A 21815-nucleotide genomic window follows, 5' to 3' on the forward strand; every position below is an offset into this window, starting at 1 on the left:
GCAAGCAAGGTACTAAGAAGCTTCAACAGGACTTTATTTTTACAGTGGAAACCTCTTTACCAAGCTGCTGCTGCACACTCTGTAACTCTCACTCCGCCTCTTCAACTCCTCCCCCCTCCTTCCTGTTTCCTGTCCTTTCATACTCCCAACAGCCAGTGCTCCCAGTTCTAATAATACAAGCAGCATCTAAACACCACAGTAAGACAGGCATTATGCAAAATGCAAACAGTGCAACAAAGAAATGCAAGGCCTGGTTGCCCGAATGAAACAGCATCACGAGAAGTGTTTCTTCTCAGGCGGAAGCTGTGTTGAAGATGATGAAAGGAACATGTCTGAACATGCAGGATCTTCAGGTTGGTAAACTTTATTTCATACTTCTTTCTTAAGGACTGCCTGTCTTCCTTCTGGACTCTCATGTTTGAGCAAAAAATACAGCTATTACTCTATGGTACTATCATTTTAGATGCAGTTGTGATAAAAAATAAACAGCTGAAATAGGCAGATCTTCCTTTTACAATTTCACCTGTAAAGTAGTACTGAGTATCAGTGACTGCAATGAGGAATACTAAATGAGCTGTATGGTAATAATAATTAAATAACTGCATTGACTTCTTTTGTTTAGGAGAATCCATCCTCAACATACAGTATTCTGAAGACTATCCAGCTTCAAGATCACCATCGTTTTCTATAGTTTCAGAGTTATCTGCCAATGATAGTGTTTCAGTCACATCATGTATGTCACATAGCTACAGTATATCACCTGTAGCAAAAAGAAAAAAAATCTCTCTCATCCAGAAACAACCATAGATAAGTTTGTGATAAGAACCATCAGATTACAAAAAGAGGTAATTGATGAAAAAAATGTCCAGTTTGTTTATGCAACAAACTCTCCTTTCCACGTGGTTGAGAACCCACACTTCATTAACATGGTTCAGTCATTAAGAGCAGGATACAGTCCACCCAACAGAGCAGATGTTGCAGGCAAATTGCTGGATAAAGTGTATGAAAGAGAAATTGAACAGTGTGCGAAAGGTCTAGAGGGTGAAATTGTTAACCTGAGTCTTGATGGGCGGAGCAGTGTCCACAATGATCCTATTGTATGTGCTTGTGTGACAACAGAAGAAGGGAATGTCTTCCTTACAGAAACAATTGATACATCAGAAAATGCACACACAACAGAATACTTAAAAGAAGTAGCAGTAAAAGCTATAACAAACTGTAAAAATTCAGGTTTCAAAAAATTCAAATGTCTAGTACGCAGCTTGGTCACAGACAATGCAGCAAATGTATCCAAGAGTGAAGAGAGTTGCAGTTCTCATTTGATGCACCTCCTAGCCAAAGACTTCAGTGTTCCAGAAATAAAGGCTAATGTTGAAATTGCAAAATACTTTCATAACAACCACTTTGCAGCAGCTGCTCTGAAAAAAATGGGAGGAACCAAGCTAACGCTCCCACAAGACGTGCGATGGAACTCAGCAGTGGGCTGTTTTGAGCAATATATCAAGAACTGGTCCAATCTGATGACAGTTTGTGAACAAAATTGTGGAAAAAAAAGATGGCACTGTCACAGCCAAAGTTCTCAACATTGGGCTTAAGAGAAACATTGAACACATGCTGAGTACCCTGAAGCCTATTTCTGTAGCCTTGAACAAAATGCAGGGAAATAGCTGTTTTATTGCTGATGCTGTTGAAATTTGGAAGGAACTGAGTGAGATCTTAAAAAGACTACTATTCAATGACAGAGATAAATTACAAGCATTAAAAAAACAAATGGGACAAGCACTATCTCCAGCTCATTTTCTTGCAAATATTCTCAAACCTTAACTGCTGAAGAAGAAGAGTTGGCTATGACATGGACATCCAGCAATAATCCCTCCGTAATGCCAGCTATAATAAACTTCAGAGCTAAGGGTGAACCATTCAAGAAATATATGTTTGCTGATGATGTTTTAAAGAAAGTCACACCAGTGAACTGGTGGAAGTCACTTAAGCTTTTAACAGCAGTAGCTTCTTCTGCTGGTATAGAAAGAATATTTTCTTCCTTTGGACTAATTCATTCCAAACTGAGAAATCGTTTGGGACCTGAAAAAGCAGGAAAGCTTGTTTTTCTTTTCCAGATTATGAACAAACAGAAAAATGAAGGTGAAGATGACTGAGTTAGCTGCAGAAGTCAGTATTTTAAGTTTCTCTTGTTGACCTGGCTGACATAGTCGCTTTAATTTTTGTTTTTGTTTTTTTTAATATTTCATTTAACTATTTTAGGTAAAAAACAATTTTAACAAAAACAAACCTGATTTTAAAAAACTTGAATGTTTAAATTCAAAAATTCATATGCTTGTTTTGTTAAAATATTATATGTTTGCTGTTGAAGAAAAAAATCCAGAATACATAACATTGTTGTTTTAGTTAAATAAAATAATTTAAATGTCTGTCTGGTGATGTTCTCCTCCTAATACAGCATGGCAAGAAAATCCTCCAAATATTAATGATTAACCGGTTGAATTAGAGATCGTTCACCTCCCAATGATTTCATAAATATCTGCTTCAATGAAATAACCAATCATTCATTTTCTGATATAGCTGTAAAACTAATCTGAAAAGTTTTCAAAATAAATCACTTTAAAAATGTATAGTGTGTACCTTCTAAAAATGAAACCTATATCTATCTCTGAGTTGTGAAGAATATGTATTAAGGTTATAACAACCAACAAGCATGCATTTTTATGTAGAAATCCATGATTAAATTGAGTCTTCCTGACTAGTGATTTAAATCATGATTTAAAACAATTTGATTTAAATCAAATCCACCCTGGCAGTTTTGGAATCTTAAATAAGGATAGGTATGATGCAAACTAGAAGGGAGCTTGCTCATTCATACATTACAGGGCTCTTCATTTTCCTCTTAAGCATCCAGCATTGTCCACTGTGGCTGGAGCAAGAGATTGAACTCTTGGGCTGTTATGGTCTGGTTTTTCATAGGGTGGAATCTATGAGGGAAGCACAGAACAGAGGCCACCTCCTGTAGCAGATGTAGGTGGGACCTCACTGTATTAGGAGCTACCCCATGGGGGTTGGATTTCATAGATTCTAAGGCCATAAAGGACCATTGTATTCATCTAGTCTGACCCCTTGTATAACATAGGCCATAGAACTTCTCCAAAATAATTCCTAGAGGATATCTTTAAAAAAAAAAAAAGACATCCAATCTTGATTTAAAAATGGTCAGCGATGGAGAACCCACCACAACCCTTGTTCAGTTGTTCCAATAGTTAATTACACTCACCATTAAAAACTTCCACCTTATGTACAGTCTGAATTTGTCTAGCTTCAACTTCCAGACATTAGATCATGTTATACCGTTCTCTGCTAGATTGAAGAGCCCATTATCAAATATTTGTTCCCCCATAAGTACTTTGACTATAATCAAGTCATCCCTTAACCTTATCTTTGTTAAATTAAATAGGTTGATCTCCTTTAATCTATCACTATAAGGCATGTTTTCTAATTCTTTAATCATTCTCGTGCCTCTTTTCTGAACTCTCTCCAATTTATCAACAACCTTCTTGAATTGTGGACACCAGAACTGAACACAGTATTCAAGCAGCAGTCGCACAAGTGCCAAACACAGAGGTAAAATTACCTTCATACACCTATTTGAGATTCCACGGTTTATGCATCCAAGGATTGCATTAGCCCTTTTGGCCACAGCATCACAGTGGGAGCTCATGTTCAGCTTATTATCCACCATGATCCCCAAATCTTTCTCTGAGTTACTGCATCCCAGGATAGAGTCCCCCATCCAGTAAGTATGGCCTACATTCTTTGTTCCTAGATGTATACATTTTTGTTTAGCCTAATTAAAAAACACGTTGTTTACTTGCGCCCAGTTTACCAAGTGATCCGGATCGCTCTGAATCAGTAACCTGTCTTCTTCATTATTTATCACTCCCCAATTTTTGTGTCATCTGAAAACTTTTAGTGATGATTTTATGTTTTCTTCCAGGTCATTAATAAAAATGGTATAGTGTAAGGCAAAGAATTGATCCCAGCAGGACCCCAATGGAAACATACCCACTCGATGACAATTCCCTGTTTACAGTAACATTTTGAGACCTCTCAGCCAGTTTTTAATCCACCTAATGTTTGCCACGTTAATTTTATATCGTTCTAGTATATTATTCAAACTGTCATGCTGCACCAAGTCAAATGCCTTAGAGAAGTCTGATACGCTATGTCAACACTATTACCTTTATCAACCAAATTTGTAATCTCATTTTAAAAAAAAAATCAGATTAGTTTGACAGAATCTATTTTCTATAAACCCATGTTGATTTGCATTAATTATATTACCCTCCTTTAGTTCATTATTAATCAAGTCCTGTATCAGCTGCTCCATAATCTTGATGGGGTTTAATATCAGCCTGTAATTACCAGCCTACAATTACCCAGGTCCTCCTGATTAACCTTTTTAAACATTGGTACATTAGCTTTCTTCCAGTCTTCTGGAGCTTTCCTAGTATTCCAAGACTTATTGAAATGGTAATGGTCTAGCAAGCTCCTCAGCCAGCTCTTTTAAAACTCTTGGATGCAAGTTATCTGGACCTGCTGATTGTAAAATGTCTAACTTTTAGTAGCTTCTGTTTAACATTCCCCGTAGATACAAGTGGAATAGAAAGAGTGTTTTCATCACCATATGGTGAGACTATATCATCTGTTCCTCTTCAGAAATATATATTGAACACTTCTGCTTTTTCTGCATTATTAATAATACTACTATTTCTATCTAGTAATGGACCAACCCCATTGTCAGGATTCTTTTAGCTCCCAGTATAGTTTAAAAAAATCCTGATTATCCTTAATTCAGCTGTCCATAGACTTCTCCTTGTGTCCTTTTTCTTCCATTATCAATTTTCTACAGTTCCTAGCTTCTGATTTATGTTCATTACTGCCAACTTCTTCTTTCTTCCATTTGTTATATATTTTTTATTTTTTTACAGCTACCTTCACTTTGCCTCAAAACCAGGTTGTTATTTTAAGCAGCACGGCCCTCCTTCCTCAATTGTGGCTTTTGGGGCATCTGGTAATATGTTCTTAAATGATTCCCAATTATCATTCACATTTTTCTGATTAAATGCTTCTTCCTAACTGATTTGGCTCATAATTGTTTTCAACTTTGAAACTGGACCTATTAAAGCACCAAGTGTGTATATATATTACTGGTCAGGACTTTATTCTGCTTCCACATTAGAAATGTGATCAAGTCATGATTTCTTGTACCTAAGTTACCATTAACTTTTAATTCTGTGATCAGTTCCTCTTTATCTGCTAGGACACAGTCTAATAAAGAATTCCTCTGTTTTGGCTGCAACACTTTTTGAGTTTGGAAATTGTCATCTGTAACGTTTAGCAATGCCAAGGATGTTGTAGTACTGGCAGCATGAGCCCTCTAGTGTATGTCACTCAAATTGAAGTCCCCTATGATTATGCAGGTTTTTTTCCTACATGTTGTAGATAGGTGCATAATGAAGTAGCCACCCTGTTCCTTACTGTGATTTGGTGGTCTGTAACAGACACCAATAAATACCCCATTTTGCGTTTAATCTGTTAGGACATTTGTCCATAAACATTCAGGATAATTTTTTTTCTGAGTTATCAGTGATTCAGAAAGAAGGTATTGTTATTTTTGACATAGAGGGCCACTCCCTCTTCCTTTTTGTCTACTCGATCCTTTCTACATAGGTTGTAACCATTGATTTTAACATTCCAGTTGTCATCCCACCATGTGTCATCCCACCATGTTTCTGTAATATCAACTAGATCAAATTTATGCTCATAAAGGAGCAATTTCAATTCTTGTTTGCTACCCAGTTTCCTAGCATTGGTGTATAAAATAATTTATTTTCTTCACTTCCTTTGGGTCCTTGATTAATTTTGTTCTAAACATCTCAGTTTTATGCAGAGTTCTCCTCTTTCCTTTTTACCCTCCCCATTTGTTTGTAGTTTAACCCCCTTCTGACTAGCATTTTTTGTTCACGTTTCATATGCTTGCTTTTGTATACTGAGTGGAGCATAGAACTTAGTAGAAGAGGATGGGACCCAATTGTGCATGTTCCAGTTTTGAATATTAGTGCTTGCCAGTGTCCTCACCTTGTTGTGCTTTCTCCTTGAGCTATTTCATAACCATGGGGGTAAGTGTTGTGAGAGAGATTGTGGGCCTGACCTGTAATCCTTGGGGAATAGCTGTTCAAGGGAACTAGAATAGATTGAATTGAACGAATTCCAGGCTGCACAACTCTGAGCTAATCTCCCAGAGGCAGAGACATTATTCACTAATCAGGAATGTGTGTGTACTTTTCCTAATGAGAACAAAACATTTTATCCCTGTTCATTAGAAGAAAGTTAGCATGTACTGTTACTATGCCATTCCTGAGGACCCAGTTGGGGATGTCTTCTGTACCCTTGGTTGGAAAGGTGAATTGGACCGCTAGCCAAAATCTTGCCCTGGCAAGAAATAGACTCCATTGTTTCCCTGGATTTCCTGGACTTTGTGCAGCTGGCCCAACCTTGTCTTCTGTAGGGGAAAGAGCCCACAGCAGGGCCCAAGGGCAGAGAAGGTTTCATTTACTGAAGAAAATAGTCTTCAAATTTTATGTTGTCTGTTTTTTCCAGCTTGAGGTACGTTGATCAATAAGAGAAATGAAGGTGTCTCAAGGCCGCCCAGAGTCCAAATGGTAAGTGGAAAGCATCGGGATTCTGTACTATGCAACTCTATAGACTAATGCTACAACTCAGGTTCTAGGGGATGGGCTCTCCTTTTCCATTCCTGTTTCTGATTATCTTAGTCAGTGTGATGAGTGGAATGGCCATCAGGTCTGTCAGCTCCTTTGTAGTGTCTGTTTCATGCCAAACACATCAGACCTAATGGTTGCAGCTGAGTTTCTGTTTAGCTGGGCTAGGTTTCCCAAGCACATTTGAGTGTGTGTACCCTTCATAAATAGAAACATTCACTAACACTTTAGTTTGATCAATGCTCTTTCCCCTTTTTCATCTTCCCATCTCTGTACTGGCTCTTCTTCTCAGCAACCACTTCCTCCCTTCCTAGGATTCGGTATATGATTTATAAACTAAAGCAGTACCCAGGCCTACTCTGTGTCTTGCTTAGTGCCAGAAGTCTCTTTGCACATCAGATTCTGAAGCTTGTTTCTTGAAGTGTTAGAATGTAACAAGTGACTTTTAAAGTTAGAAACTGCTGCACAAGTGGATGGTTTTAACCTACCCAAAAATGGAGCTTTCACAGGACGCAGGCCAGCAAATATCAGACAAACTCCTACTTTCCCTGCTGTGATTTATGCCAAGGCTGGGCCAGACAGTGCTGCCAAATATGCAGCCTCAGGGAGTCTCACTCCTCCTGGAACAGGTAGAGATGCTAGTGTAATGTTTGCTGCTTGTACTCCATTGCCATGTGTTGTGTGGTGTGAGCTGCTTTGTGCTTGCTGAGCTCTGTGGTGTTAATATCTTGAGCCCCCTGGGAAACTGATATCTCCCTGAGGCCAGATCACGTTTTTGCTCTCCTGTTCAGCAGGAAACCTCCATCTCCCCACCCTGTGGGAGCAGCTCCCTCCCAGTTAGCAGGGCAGAACAATTTGGGGTAGGTGAGTGAGAGACATCTGGATACCAAATTGTGGCTATTACAGCTGAGAGCCCCAACTGAATGGCTTTGCAAGGGCCACGAACTGGATCTTACTTCCATCCCTTCCTATCCCTTGACTTTCCTGTGAGTAGTGCAGCTAGCAGACCCCTGACTGTCATCTATTAGACTTCCCTTCTTCTAGGGAAACCCCTGATACAGGGTGCTCACTAAATGAAATTCATGGAGTTTTGCACCACACATAAAGGGGTGTTGTGTTGGAGCATGAAGAATGTGCACGAAGGAGGCTTATATCAGGAGGCTGGCAGAAGGCTATTTACTGTACAGCTAGCTACTATGGTGAGAGTACCACTAAAATAAATTCAGAGACCATAGTGAGGGCAGCAGTCTATAAGCCCATCTCTTTCAGGAGTACAGTATGTTATGTCTTGTTCCATCTCAGCAGTAACACTGAGTAAACTCTTGGATGATAAAGATCAAGTGGTAGGAAAATGTATTTAGGGTAACATATCCAAAAAATAAATCCTAATATAATCACCAAGATTGGGGGTCTGGCTTTGCTCAGCTTTACATTATACCATTGAGCAGTGCAAATAAAACCGAGAGCGAGCGGGTTGGACACTAAACCAAAATGACAAAGATTGTGTTTTAAATAGAGAATAAAGAAATAACAGATTATTTAGCTACATAAGGTTAGCTTTTCTGGACCTATAATCATATGCAGCATAGAAATAAAGGAATACAGACAGAGGACAGAAGCCTGTCAGTGTCCAGAATCCCCCTGATATTTCAGGAAACGTTAACTGTAGGAGACACCCATCTGATCCTACCAAATGATCTGTGCTCAGTACTCCAGTGGAAGAGGAAAATGCCCTTGTTTCCTGCCAGCATGTGCTTAGGGAAAATTCTTTCCTGAACCTATAACTTAGCATTGCTTTCAGCTCTGTACTTGGGAGCACTAATCACCATGGTTAAATCATCTCATTTACATACCCTGCGTTATCACTCGTATCCAAGCAACGGTCCACTATACTCTGACACTCCAGTAGTAGATATTCTGCCAGTATCTCCTGGGAGAAAGGCTGTCACTCCCCTCCCTCCATTTCCCTGTGATGATTAGGGGAGAGAAGAGAGGTCCTGTGCATGTAAACTTCATTGTTAAAAATTTCCAGTAGAGCCAACCTGTTTTCCCACTGAATCAAAGTAAATCCAAAACTACTGTGCTGCTCCTCGTAAGGTCCTTGCACTCTTCAGGAGCCGCCCCCAAACTCTCATCACCTCATCTCCTATCAGAGAAGTTAGATGAGAAGGACTGATTGGGCTATCTACTCATCTTCTCACCTCCCTTGACCCCAGACAGCATGAAGGATGCCATTTTGAAGAGCACTGTACATGTGAGGTGTCACTGCATGGAGGAGGCCTCTGCACAGCATACCCTCATATGTATTGGGAGTGCTTTGTGGGGGATGCCATTTTGTAGAGCAGAATGGTATCCTCCATCCATCATGATCTCGTATGCTCCATAAATGTGAAGTCACGCTGTGCGAAGCTAAGTGGCATCCTCCACACACTAGGGCAGTGTTTCTCAAACGGGGGTTGCCGCTTGTGTAGGGAAAGCCCCTGGCGGGCCGGGCCGGTTTGTTTACCTGCCCTGTCCGCAGGTCCAGCCGATCGTGGCTCCCATTGGCCTGGAGCAGCGAACCACAGCCAGTGGGAGCCGCGATCGGCTGGACCTGCGGACGGGGCAGGTAGACAAACCGGCCCGGCCTGCCAGGGGCTTTCCCTACGCAAGCGGCAACCCCAGTTTGAGAAACACTGCACTAGGGATTTACACAACCCCATCTGCTGATGGTGCATCCCCATTTGGGGTCACAACCCACAGTTTGGGAACCAATGCCCTACTGTCTCAGGAAAAGATCTAGCAGTCAGTGAAGGTTTCTGCTGACTGCCCTGTGATGGTTCAGAGAAGTGGGTGGGTTGGTTGCTATTTTTGTTTGTTAAATGGGGAGAGGGAATGGCAGTGGATATAATAAATCGGTGTTACAACTGTCCTGTGAATACTGCTTTCACATCTTTGGATAAGTTGTCATAAAAAAGACACAGAAGAACTAGAGAAGGTCTAGAGAAGGGCAGTAAAAATGATTACAGGCAGCAGAGTGGGTTGGTCCATATGAAATGGAATTAAAATCACCATTGTTGTCTAGTTTAGAAAGAAGAAGAGAAGGAGATAAGGCAGGTTGGTTTATTTGTTTGAAATCTAAAGGCTAGTTGGGGTCTTGTTTTATTCTTTCCACTAATACAAGAGCAAGGGGGAACTTGAAGGCACCAAATTTAAGATTTCATACTTTTTGTACTCCTCATACAGTTAATCTCTGGAATTTTGTGCTCCAGAGCATAGAGGCGAATAGTTTGATTGAGAGAAGTGTTACATTATTTACATGAATAAGAGCAGCAACACTAATTAGGATAAAAATTACAGACTTCTGATCCACATGATTCAAGATGTTAACACATTGCCAGGTGTTCTCAGGAAGGAATTTTCCCCATATTATAGTACTTTATGCATCTTTTGAGATTTCTGATATTGGCCACTCTTGGAGAAGTGAGATTGGTCTAGTTGCCCATGTTCAAGAGGCCTGGAAAACTTCAGTTTAGAAAAGCTTTTAAAACATTTTATCTTATGAAATATTTAAAAATCCACAAAGCTGCCCACTTCTGCAGAAAGTGCAGACTTTCCTGAACTCATTGGCTGGTTCCAGCAAGATTCTGTGGCTGCTGTGGCATCACATCCCCAGAAAAGTACATGCTTGCGCACCACTTGGAACAGGAGCCTGAGAGCTGCAACATGTTTGGATAGGGTGACCTAAACCAGGTAGGTTTGAGGTTTCACTAAGTATCTGCTGAATATTCTTTCTCTGGTGGTTTATTTGGAGTATTCAGCACAGAATTGTAATCTAGATTGGCTTTATAAATCATTTTTAAAGAATAATGGAGAGCCTGGTTCTCATTTACCCTAGGGCCACTATACACTGCTCTTGCTGTGTAAATGTAATTACTCAAGCAGTGTAAAGGGGCCTTAGTGTACATAAGAACTGGGCCCCACATCTCTGGAAAAACCCCAGGGATTGGCTCATGCCATGTGGAGAGGTTGCCCATCCAGAGGCAAGTCAAGATGAGCAGGGTAGATTTATATAGATCTTGGTGCTGTAAGAACTTTCAAATACCATATACTTTTTACAAAGGTCAAGAAAGAAAGTAGTTAACACCAGTGATGGGTGTATTTCAAACCTTGGGTGTTGGCATGTTAGTGGAAGGGAAAGTGAAAATCTTTGTTTTGAGTGGAGGGGAAGTCAAGAGTCCTGGTTCTGGTGCATATTGCAAAAAAACTCCCACAGCTAGGGAAGACAGTGTGGAGGCGAGTACTCTGAGCAGAGAAGAATTGTGGGGCACTCTTCCACTGCAAGGTATTCTTTTTTTTAATGCTCTGAGCTGTTATAACCCTCTCTCCAACAAGAATTGCTACTTAAAAGATGGACCATCTCATGCAATGCAATTTCAAGTGTATTCTTATTACTTATACCCTGAACACTGGAAAACAAAAAATGGAATAAAATCTTGTTTGCGTCAAATGCTGTATGTCGTTCAAAAGGGTTTATTCATCTGGCAGTGTCTATCTCATTATTAAATTACAGTTGCATCTGAATTGAGCTGAGATGTATAGCAAGACACGGTTCCTATTCCAAACAGCTTGCAATTTAAAAGGTTAAAACCTAAATAAGGCCACATTTTTAAAAGGGCTCAGCACACTGGGAGCGTGTTGAGTACTGAGGACTTGTGAAAATCTAACCCTTATTTAGGTGCCTGAATAGAAGCTGAAATTGTCTCAAAAATCTGGCCCTGAGCTCTTTTGAAAATCTGATCCCATGAAGTGTGTGATGAGGGAGGAGAAGGGGTACAGCATACAAGCAGAATGGCCAGGCTGAATGGTAAACGTTTGTTGTATCACACAAACATCTGTATAGGAAGCGATTTCTAATGTCATCTATTCTGTTACCCTGTAGTGTGCAGGATCAATCTTACTCCTAAACCATCTTTGCAAATGGGTGTAATTTCTTGATCCCAAATTTTTTCAATTCAGAGGATTTCATAACCTCCCTTGGCAGCTTGATCCATTGCAGAACTGTCCCTATTGCTAGATAATAGATACCAATACTTGTAAATGTCTTGCAGCAGGGGCACGTCTCTAAGCGGGGGTCTGGGACCAGTGGAACCCCAGCTACTTGGGTGTTTTGTGTACATCTCTTTAATTTTAGATTATTGTAATTATTTGAATGTGAACATTTCAAAGTTTGGTGGTTAGATGTTTATCTGAATATAGAGGGCTCAGGAGAAAATGGCAGGCTCTCACTCCCTCTCCTTCTGGAGGCATCTTCCCCATTCTCTTCTGAAGAGGAAGGAGTGGAACAGTATAGAGCTTCTGCCTTCTCCCTCAACCTGAGAGAGCATGGGTATTTCTTATTGAAGTCTCATTTGTCTTCTTCCTCTACTGCACCCCCAAACTCACTCTATCACAGTCATGTTTGGGTGTCGCTGTGGCAGTGCTATGGGGTGTGGGTGGAGAGGAGTGGGATTTTTGCAGCTGTGCAGAGAAGGTTGGAGAATGGTCAGTCCCCCCTACCTGTCTCTCACACTCTTCTCCTTTCCAGCCCCTCCCTCTCGTCTTATAACCAGGCTGGGTCCAAAACTCATTGTTTCTTCCTCTGCAGCATTTAGAAGATTCAGTCTTTTCCCCCTCAGTCCTCATAGCTCAAAACCTTACCCATATGTTGCTCATATATCCCAGCCTGTTCCCTGCAGCTGCCTCCCTCACACACACCCATACGCTGCTATCTAAATTTGGCCCCTTTGTGTGTGTGCATTATTTCACATTTCCTAATTTTTGAGTGTTTGACTCTGCAACTTTAATGACATTCTCTTAACATAGTTTAGTCTTTTATAGGGTGGTCTGTTAGCATCGCCTTTTCTTAAAGTTGCCTGACACTTCTCCTTAAGACCTAGTTTTCAGTTGCTTATAACTATGCCAAATTTTAACTGGGCTAAAATCTTCCATGCCAGGTGTCAGCATCAGGTTGAATTAAAACAATTCAGCTGTTTTCAAGAAGGTGACTAGCGGAAAATATAGTGTTTTTTCCATGTTAAAAAAATCTGACAACTTTTTCACCCCCTATTCTGGAAAGCAGGAAATAGAAATTTGGTGGTGGTGGGGAGGTTGCATTTGTGAGGAAATCTACACAACTTTGACCAAGTTATAAGCCTTTGAAAAATCACAGTTTGCACATGCTCAGTGACTTGCTGTTTGCAGGTAATTCTGCAAAGATTCCATAAATATCATGCATGCTCCAGCCTGGTTCTGAGCAGTACCTTCCCTGCAGTTACAGTTCTAGGCTGCTGTGGTTTGGATCAGGACCAGGCACTAGCACCGAGGTCAGGGAGCCTCACTCTCTTGTGCTCTCAATTACCCCCCTATTGAGCCCAGGCAGTGTGGAGGAGGAAGCTGTATAATTATTTACTCCTGGGGAAATTCTGTGCCACTGTGCATGCGCAGAAATTATGTCCCCTGCAGATTTCTTTGCTTCTCCGCAGAAAAATGACTTTTTGATGTGAAAGCAAAGGGAAACCACAAGAGCAGTCAAATGAGACTCCCCAGCAGTATGTTTTGGGTGCCCAGGGCAGCCAGCAGAGAGGTAAATCACCGTGGGGCAGGAAGCGGGACTGGGGAAGACCCAGCAGATAGCTCCTACCCTGCACCGGGCTCAGCTGCTAGACCTGGCCGGCCTGGGGAGGATGGGACTTCCTCTTCCCTGCATGGCATCCGGGGCTGTGTCAGACCCACCCCCAGATTTCTCCCCCAGCTGTAGGAAGCTCTGCCCACTTCCCTCCCCCCACCCACCCGCTTCCTGCACCCATCGCTCCTCACCTGCAGGGGGAGGGATCACTGTACTGGGAGCTGATCCCCCAACCGCCATGCATCCAGACCCCCTCATACCCAGACCTTCCTGCCAAGCCTCACTCTCCCCACCCCCTGCTGCACTCCACCCTACTGAGCCCCAACCAGCTGCACCTGGATCCTCACCACAGTGAGTCCCACTCCCCCAGCATCTGGACCTCTACTGAGTTCCCCACATCCAGACCCCCCTTCTGAGCTCTATACCCCCCACACGCAGACCCCCCCGCTGAGCCCCAACCACCTTCACCTGGACCCCCCTGCAGAGTCCCATTACTGTTGCACCCAGAACCCTCCAACAACCCCCTGTGCATCCAGATCCCCCCGCACCCGGATCACCCACTGAGCCGCCTGCACCCAGATTGTCCCACACAGAACCCTCTCAACCCACACCTCCCACACTAAGCCCTTCCACACTTGGATCCCGCCTTGCTGAACCTGCCTGCCCACACCTGGTGCACCTGGCATGGAGGGGCAGGGCCCTGGGGTGTTTCAGGGGCAGGCCAGGTCCTTGCACTGTGTCAGGGTTGGGTGCAGCCTCACCGCTGAGTTTGTGTCCCGGGGGGAGCTGCACAGTGATCTCCCACCTCTGTACAGCCAGTGGCCTGTGCTCCCCAATGCCATGCTGGAGCCTCCACATTTATTTGACAAATAACATTTGCAGAATTTTGCAGAATTTTAAAATATTGTGTGCAGAATGCCCTCAGGAGTAATAATTTGAATCTAGAAGAGATAAGAGCCAGATCTGTGGGGAGGGGTAGATTGTGACAAAGAGGCGGAGAGGGGAGGAAGACTGGAACTGGAGGCTGGCAGGAGGGACTGGGAATCACTGGGCAAGGAGGCTGAGACTGGGAGCCAGAGGAGACTGAGATCAGTGAGGAACTGGGAGGAAACTGGGACCAGCTGGACAATAAAACTGGGACTGGAAGAAAGAGGGCAGAGACTGGGACTTGGACAGGGTATGGAGAGGGGTGAGACTAGAACTTGCTGGGCAAGGAGGCTGGGCCTGGGATGAGAAGCCTGAGGAGTGGAGCCAGGTTTTGGGGAAGACACAGGGCTGTGACAGATAAGAGAGTGTGGGGCAAAGAGGTCAAACTTGGGGGAATGTGCAGAAGAGTCTGTGCCCATTAGAACACACTTCCTTCAGAGCCTGGAATGTAACCAAGATTCCGGAGTGTTTCAGCTTCTCTGCTGTTAGCAGATCTCTGTGAAACCCTCTGACAGAAATTCCCATCCCCTTCTAATGTTGGTCCACATAGACTCTATAGAGGATGACAGGCTGTTACTGCTGTCAGTTACTCTGTTAGCTCAAGGGGCAGAGGTCTGTTCGTAGAGCGAAAGGGTCCAACCATGCTGGATGACCCAAGTATGTGGTGTCAGTATGATGCCACATAATGGCATTTTTGTTTTTTGTTTACTTTTGTACAACTCTCTTCTCCCCCTGCCCCTCAGGAAATTGTACACAAAAGCTATGTTAAAATATTGTTATTAAGGTTGCACGGTCAAGCACTCAAAAGTTAGGAAATGCCTGTGCAGCCTTAGTTTGTTCCCCTTGTTCATATGCATTCTGATTGCAGACTTTAATTACATGATTACATGCAGTCATTTCCACAAGACCTCTACTTCATTCAGTACACAGGCTGGACCTGTGCTGGGAATGAATCAGGAATATGTAGTGAAGGAGACTGTTGTCTGTAGGATCCCTGCTTCATTTGTTTCAGTGGTTGGAAGGTGTGTAGTGAAGAGGCAGGGATTGCTGGAAGAGAAAGGACAGCATCACATTTAAGGGAGTTGAGTGCTATCTTGGAGAATTGGACTTTGTCCCTGTCTTTGCCACAGAGTTCCTGTGTGATGCTGGGCAAATCACTTAAACTTTTCACAGGGAGTCACTAACTGTGTCTTTCTTATTTTTCTGGGCACCTAACTTGAGGCCCTGATCTGATTTGCACATGTGCTGAGCACTCATAGTTGCAACTGAGGTCAATTGGAGCTGTGCTTTAACATATAAAGTGCTGTGTTCTGAAAAGTCAGGTCCTAAGTCTTTCAAATTGGTCCTTAAAATAAGTGGATACTCTTGACCTTAAACTCTGTGCCTCCATTTTCCATCTGTAAAATGGGAATAACTGCTCATCTCACAAGGGTGTTGTGAAAATAAAACCACTGATGTCTGTGGAGCACTCAAATAATATAGCGATGAGCACCAGAGCAAAGCATATGTGGCAATTAATAATTTGGTCTTCAGAGAAGAATTTGAATAGCGTGCAGCATGAGCAACCTTAATTCTGGCATTGCATAGCTTTTTAGTGTTTGACTTTGTAACCTAAATGATTATTTTAACATAGTTCTGTGTGTGTGAGTTCATGTGTGACAAATATGTATATGTATGACCCACTACAATGTGTCCATGGCTAGACTGAATCACTGCATTGTCCCTTTCTTTCTCACTGTTTTGTTTTCCATTCCCTTGTCATGTCATATCTAAAAGATGGTGTCTTTATTTATCCCATAAAGTGTTCAGTCAATAAATAGAGATCTCATCAGTCTTGAGTAGCAGAAGGAAAATTCCTTCCTCAGTTTAGCCACATTATTGACTCAGTTGGTGTTTCTTTCAGTGGTTACTCTGATCCTTCTGTGACACACTGACCTCACTAGTTATCCCCATTCAGTATTTATGCATTTCAGAAGTTGACCCACTTTCCATATGTCCCTGTTAAACTAGGTGCTGGACACTTCAGCTTATTTTTCCAATTTATCTATCAAGGTCATGCATTGTTTAGATTCAGTTCTTAGTCTCTGATCTCTCCAAGCTTTGGCTCATCCATGAATTCGACCAGTGTATTTCCCCCTTGGTCCTGAAAATATTTAATTAAAATATTTAATGGTATTGGATGCCTGCCAGGCATACTTGAAACCTCCTCCCAGCATGACATTGAACAATTGATCGCTGCTTACTTTTTTTGTCAATTTATATCCCTCTCATAATAGTGTTGTGTAGCCCACAGTTCTGTGCTTTCTTTATAAGAATTATTTATTTATATTGTGGTAGTCCTATTGAAAATGGCACTTTCCAAACACCGAGGAAGATGCAGTCCCTGCCCTGAGGAGAGTGTACAGCATAAAAAGACACGGTGTGGAAAAGCAGTACGGTATATAAGTGATATGATTTATTTTTTATCAGTTTGTTTGCTTTTGCACTTAAGTTCCCCTCACCAGCCTGTCTGCCCTATCCAATCCCTTCATCTCTTCCCCCTGCCCACAGTCAATGCCCAGCTGCAGTTCCAGTGCCTGGTATCCCCACCCTTCCAAAAGTCAATCCCTTCCCTCCACAGAAAAGAACAGTTACTTATCAGTGAATTAGATAATAGATTCAGGTAGTTAGAGGGCCATCAGGAGGGAGTTAAATGAAGGGGACAGTAGTGGCTCTTTGTGATACTAGCCGACATCTGTGTCACATTTGTGTCCTGGCAGGGTGACTGTTATGTTGGTGCTATCCAGGCTATAGGATGTTTGTTCCAGTCCTTAGTTTTGTCATTCATCAGTAGAACTCGCTGCTGCTTCCTCTTGCCTAGTCTCCTTACACCACTTTCACCTCCTGAGTGTACTTCATTTTCTTTCCTCTACTTTTCGGATAAGGTGCTGTTGGGATAAGGTGCTTCTCTATGGCATTGAGATCGAAAGACTTGGACTGTAAGATATTTGGGGCAGGGACTGTCTTTGTTGTATGTTTGTGGTGCCTAGCACAGAAGGGCCTTCGCCTCTAAGCACTACCACAATACAAATAAAAGAGCTTTGAATTCTCCACTTCATCCAGCTTCCATCAGGGATCCTTGCAGCAGCAGTCTCTGTGTTGGTTCTTCTGGCTGCCTGATATGCCTCAGCCTCTCTAGTTTTCACTCAAGTCCACAGCAGCCTGCTCTCTATAAAGGGAGTAATCTATGGCTTTGTACTCAAGCATGATGAACCTGGTTTGCATTCCATGCTGAGCTGCTTTCTTCCCTGCATATGCCATTAAGTTGACTTGTTTATCTTGTTTTAGTAGCTAGACTTCTCTATAGCTCTTGGCCTAGGAGTTAGCTGGTAACGAACTTCTGAATCAGGCTTCCATGAAAAGTAAACAACCAGCACCTATTTTTTAATGTTAAATAATGATCTAGCTGTTCCTTTTGTCCCTCTCAGTCAATTCTCCTCCTTAACTGCATCTGTTTAAAATAAGATACTTCCTCTTCTCTGACTTCTTGCCCACAGCAAATGTAGCTCTTTTCTTTTTCTTTGTGAAAGGAACCTTGCCCCACTCTGGCAGTGCAAAAGAACTGGAAAGCTGACTTGACTGGCTATCTGAGGATTCCCTGAGTGGTGTAAGGCCATGGTGGAGTGGGAGCTGCTATACTTCCCAATCCTGGAATGGGAAGGTGGCTGGGGAGCCATTGTGTCTGGCCAATCCCTGTCTTCTGTATTGGCCTGTTGGCATGATATTTTAGAGAATTAATGAGGGCTCTAGTTATGGGGAACAGGTGGTTAAAGGTAGCTTAAAGCCCTTCTCTATCCCTTCTCAGAGCTGCCCCAGGTGCAGAAGGGCTGGCCCCAAGGATCTGGCCCAGGTCACTGGAGTCTGGGAGTGTATCTAATGTTCATGTAATAGAGCCGATAACGCAATGCAGTACACACTAATTCCAATCTGGCTCCACGTACCCCTCCCAGACTTTTGCCAGGGTTTGCTGGCCCTGCTTGGTCACATGGTGCCGCCAGGCCCCCTCCCTGCATAGAGCTGTAGCCATGGGGAGAGGCAGCGGAAAACAGCTGAGGCCTTGGCTACACTTGCAGATGTACAGCGCTGTGAGTTAAACCTGACTTCGTGCAGCTGAGTAGGGAAAGCGCTGCAGTCTGTCCACACTGACAGCTGCCCAGCGCACTGTCGTCGCCACATTTGCGGCAATTGCAGCGCTATTGGGAGCGGTGCATTATGGGCAGCTAACCCACAGAGCACCTCTTCCCATTCTGGCGCCGTGGGTTGTGGGAAGGGGGCGTAGGTGCGGGGCATTCTGGGTCCTGTCCCAACGCCCCGTGATGCATCGCTTCGCATCCCAGAAATCCCTTTGTTTCCGTCCACCTTTGGCGCCATCTTTCAACGGTTTCTGTGCAGCACGATCTGTCTGCGGGAAATGGAGCCCAAACTGCTGAGGCGTATGCACGTCACGTTTGGCTGTCGAACTATTCCTTAAGATCCAAAGTGACAGTGAGAGCGAGGAGTCCGATGATGCTATCGAGCCGCATAACGCGTACGACACGAAATTGCTTGTGGCATTCACGGACATGCTCAGCACCGTGGAACGCCGCTTTTGGGCTCGGGAAACAAGCACCGAGTGGTGGGATCACATCGTCATGGAAGTCTGGGATGACAAGCAGTGGCTGCAGAACTTTCGAATGAGAAAAGCCACTTTCATGGGACTGTGTGAGGAGCTTGCCCCCACCCTGCGGCGCAAGGACATGAGATTGAGAGCTGCCCTGCCAGTGGAGAAGCAGGTGGCTATTGCAATCTGGAAGCTGGCAACTCCAGACAGCTACCGGTCGGTCGCAAACCAGTTTGGAGTGGGAAAATCGACCGTTGGAATCGTGTTGATGCAAGTTTGCAAGGCCATTAATCGCATCCTACTCAGAAGAACCGTGACTCTGGATAACGTGCAGGAAATAATGGATGGCTTTGCACAAATGTGGTTCCCTAACTGTGGAGGGGCGATAGATGGGACGCACATTCCTATTCTGGCACCACCCCACCTAGGATCCGAGTACGTTAATCGGAAGGGGTATTTCTCTATGGTTCTCCAGGCGCTTGTGGATCACCGTGGGCATTTCATTGACATTAACAGAGGGTGGCCCGGAAAGGTGCATGACGCATGCATCTTTCAGAACACTTGGCTGTTCAGGAAGATGCAGGCCGGGACTTTTTTCCCAGAGCGGAAGATCACGGTAGGGGAAGTTGAAATGCCCATTGTGATCCTTGGAGATCCCGCTTACCCGTTAATGCCGTGGCTCATGAAACCCTACACAGGGAGCCTTGACAGCAGCAAGGAACGGTTCAACTACAGGCTGAGCCGGTGCCTAATGACTTTGGAGTGTGCCTTTGGCCGTTTAAAGGCCCGCTGGCGATCTCTGTATGGGAAGCTGGACTTGGCCGAAAACAGCATCCCCGCGATTATATCCGCGTGCTGTGCCCTCCATAATATTTGTGAAGGGAAGGGTGAAAGCTTCACTCAGGCATGGACCTCTGAGGTTCAACACCTGGAGGCTGAATTTGCACAGCCGGAGAGCAGGGCTATTACAGGGGCCCAGCGCGGGGCTGCAAGGATTAGGGATGCCTTGAGGGAGCAATTTGAGGCTGAAAACCAGCAGTGGTATCTGGTGCCCTGCACGGGAGTGAAGTGCAGTAGTTCCAATCTTTAGGAATCAGTGTTTGCTAAGCTAATCAGTGCCTGTTTATTTCCTGGGCTAAGGAGTCTTTTACTTTATGCAATAATAAAGAATGTTTTCAAAGCCAAAAAATCCATTTATTGAAAAGAAACAAGGGGGTGGAGTGGGGAACGGTACAATCACAGATTTGCTTATGTCCTGTCTGGTGTGCTGTGCAGTGAGTGCTGCACTTCAGGATAGCTATACTGCATGGTGATGGGGGTTGAGTGCAGAGGGTAAGGGTTGTGGTTTTCAGGGCTGGGTGGTGAAGATACTGGTGTTGGAGGCAGCGGGTGGCGTGAAGAACACGGAAGTTGGGGAAAGTGGGTTGGAGGTGACAATGGGGCACAACGGAAAGAGTTTTGGAACAAGGGCTGTGTGGGGGGTGGTGTTTGCGTTTGCGGTACTGCTCCTCTTTCTGCATGGCTACGAGCTCCTGGATAGCGTCTGCCTGGCGCTCCAGGATGCTTATGAGCCGATCAGTGCTTTGCTGCAAGTGCTCGGTGCTTTGCCGCCGGTGTTCTGCATTTTCCTGGCGGATCCTGCTTTCTCTCTCCCTCCAGTTCTGTGCTTTCTCATTCTCTTTAATAGATTGCCGCATCACTTCTTGCAGCATGTCTTCTTTGCTTTTTCGCGGTCTCTTCCTGAGTCTTTGCAGTCTCTGAGCAGGCGATAAGAGGGATGGCTGAGGTCTCAAGGTTGATGCAGCTGTATAGGCAAAATGCAACATTTAACAGAGGCAGCATTGTTTATACCAGACAGAGTAATGATTCCCCCCGCACTTAAGGAGTAGAAAACACACAGGCTCTACACAATAGCATAATTTTCCCCGTCCGAAACAGAGCGCACACATCCCACGGGAGCCTCAAAATGGTGAGTAAGGGGGACTGATTGTTTCAGGGCTGCACTGTCCTCTGGGTTTCTGTGCCTTGGGGAGAGCCAACAGCTTCAGGGGGCACCTACACTCAAGCACCAAGGCCTGTCTTTATAGTCAGTTAAAGTCCACTTGGTGGCCATTTCAGCCTTACACCTGCCGATCCAGGGCAGGTCATTTTTTCCCCAGGACATGACGGTCAAGTTTCTGAAAGGTCTGGAGTCACTTTACCCTCAAGTTTGTGACCCTATACCACCTTGGGATCTGAACCTAGTGCTCTCAAGACTCACAGGGCCACCCTTTGAGCCATTGGCTTCTTGTGTCCTCTTGCTCCTCTCGTGGAAGGTGTCCTTCCTGGTGGCAATCGTATCGGCCCAGAGCGCTCACATCTGAACTGCCCTACGTGGTGTTCTGTAAGGACAAGGTTCGACAGTGACCGCACCCAGCTTTTTTACCTAAGGTGGTGTCGCAGATTCACACTAATCAGGACATATTTCTGCCAGTCTTCTTCCCAAAACCTCATAGGTCTAACGAGGATTGCAGGTTGCACGCTCTGGATGTCAAAAAACACTGGCCTTTTACACTGAAAGAACTAAACCATTCTGTAAGTTAACGCAATTTATCATCGCAGCAGCGGACAGAATGAAAGGTCTCCCTGTTTCTGCTCAAAGAATTTCCTCTTGGATAACTGCCTGCATTAGGTTTTGTTATGAACAGGTGAAGGTGCCACCACTGGCGATTGTAACCGCCCATTCCACCAGAGTGCAGGCCTCGTCAGCAGCCTTTCTGGCCCAGGTGCTGATTCAAGATATCTATGGAGCCGCTATCTGGTCATCTATCCATAC

The 21815-nt window shown here is 44.0% G+C and overlaps 1 protein-coding gene across 4 annotated transcripts in view; it reads left to right on the forward strand.

Moving 5' to 3' along the window:
- Positions 1–6676: 6676 nt before the first annotated feature.
- Positions 6677–21815, forward strand: part of PLXNB1 (plexin B1) — a 138529-nt gene continuing 123390 nt past the window's right edge. For 3 of the 4 annotated variants that reach the window (XM_029913384.1, XM_029913386.1, XM_029913387.1), the window contains exon 1: positions 6677–6731. The gene's annotated coding sequence lies outside the window, so the exon portion shown is untranslated. The remainder of the gene's footprint in view (positions 6732–21815) is intronic. The other variant, XM_029913385.1, reaches the window with a different exon arrangement.

Source organism: Terrapene carolina, unplaced genomic scaffold, assembly GCF_002925995.2.
Source record: "Terrapene carolina triunguis isolate 2854851 unplaced genomic scaffold, T_m_triunguis-2.0 Scaffold627, whole genome shotgun sequence".
In the NCBI taxonomy this organism is placed as follows: Eukaryota; Metazoa; Chordata; order Testudines; family Emydidae; genus Terrapene; species Terrapene triunguis.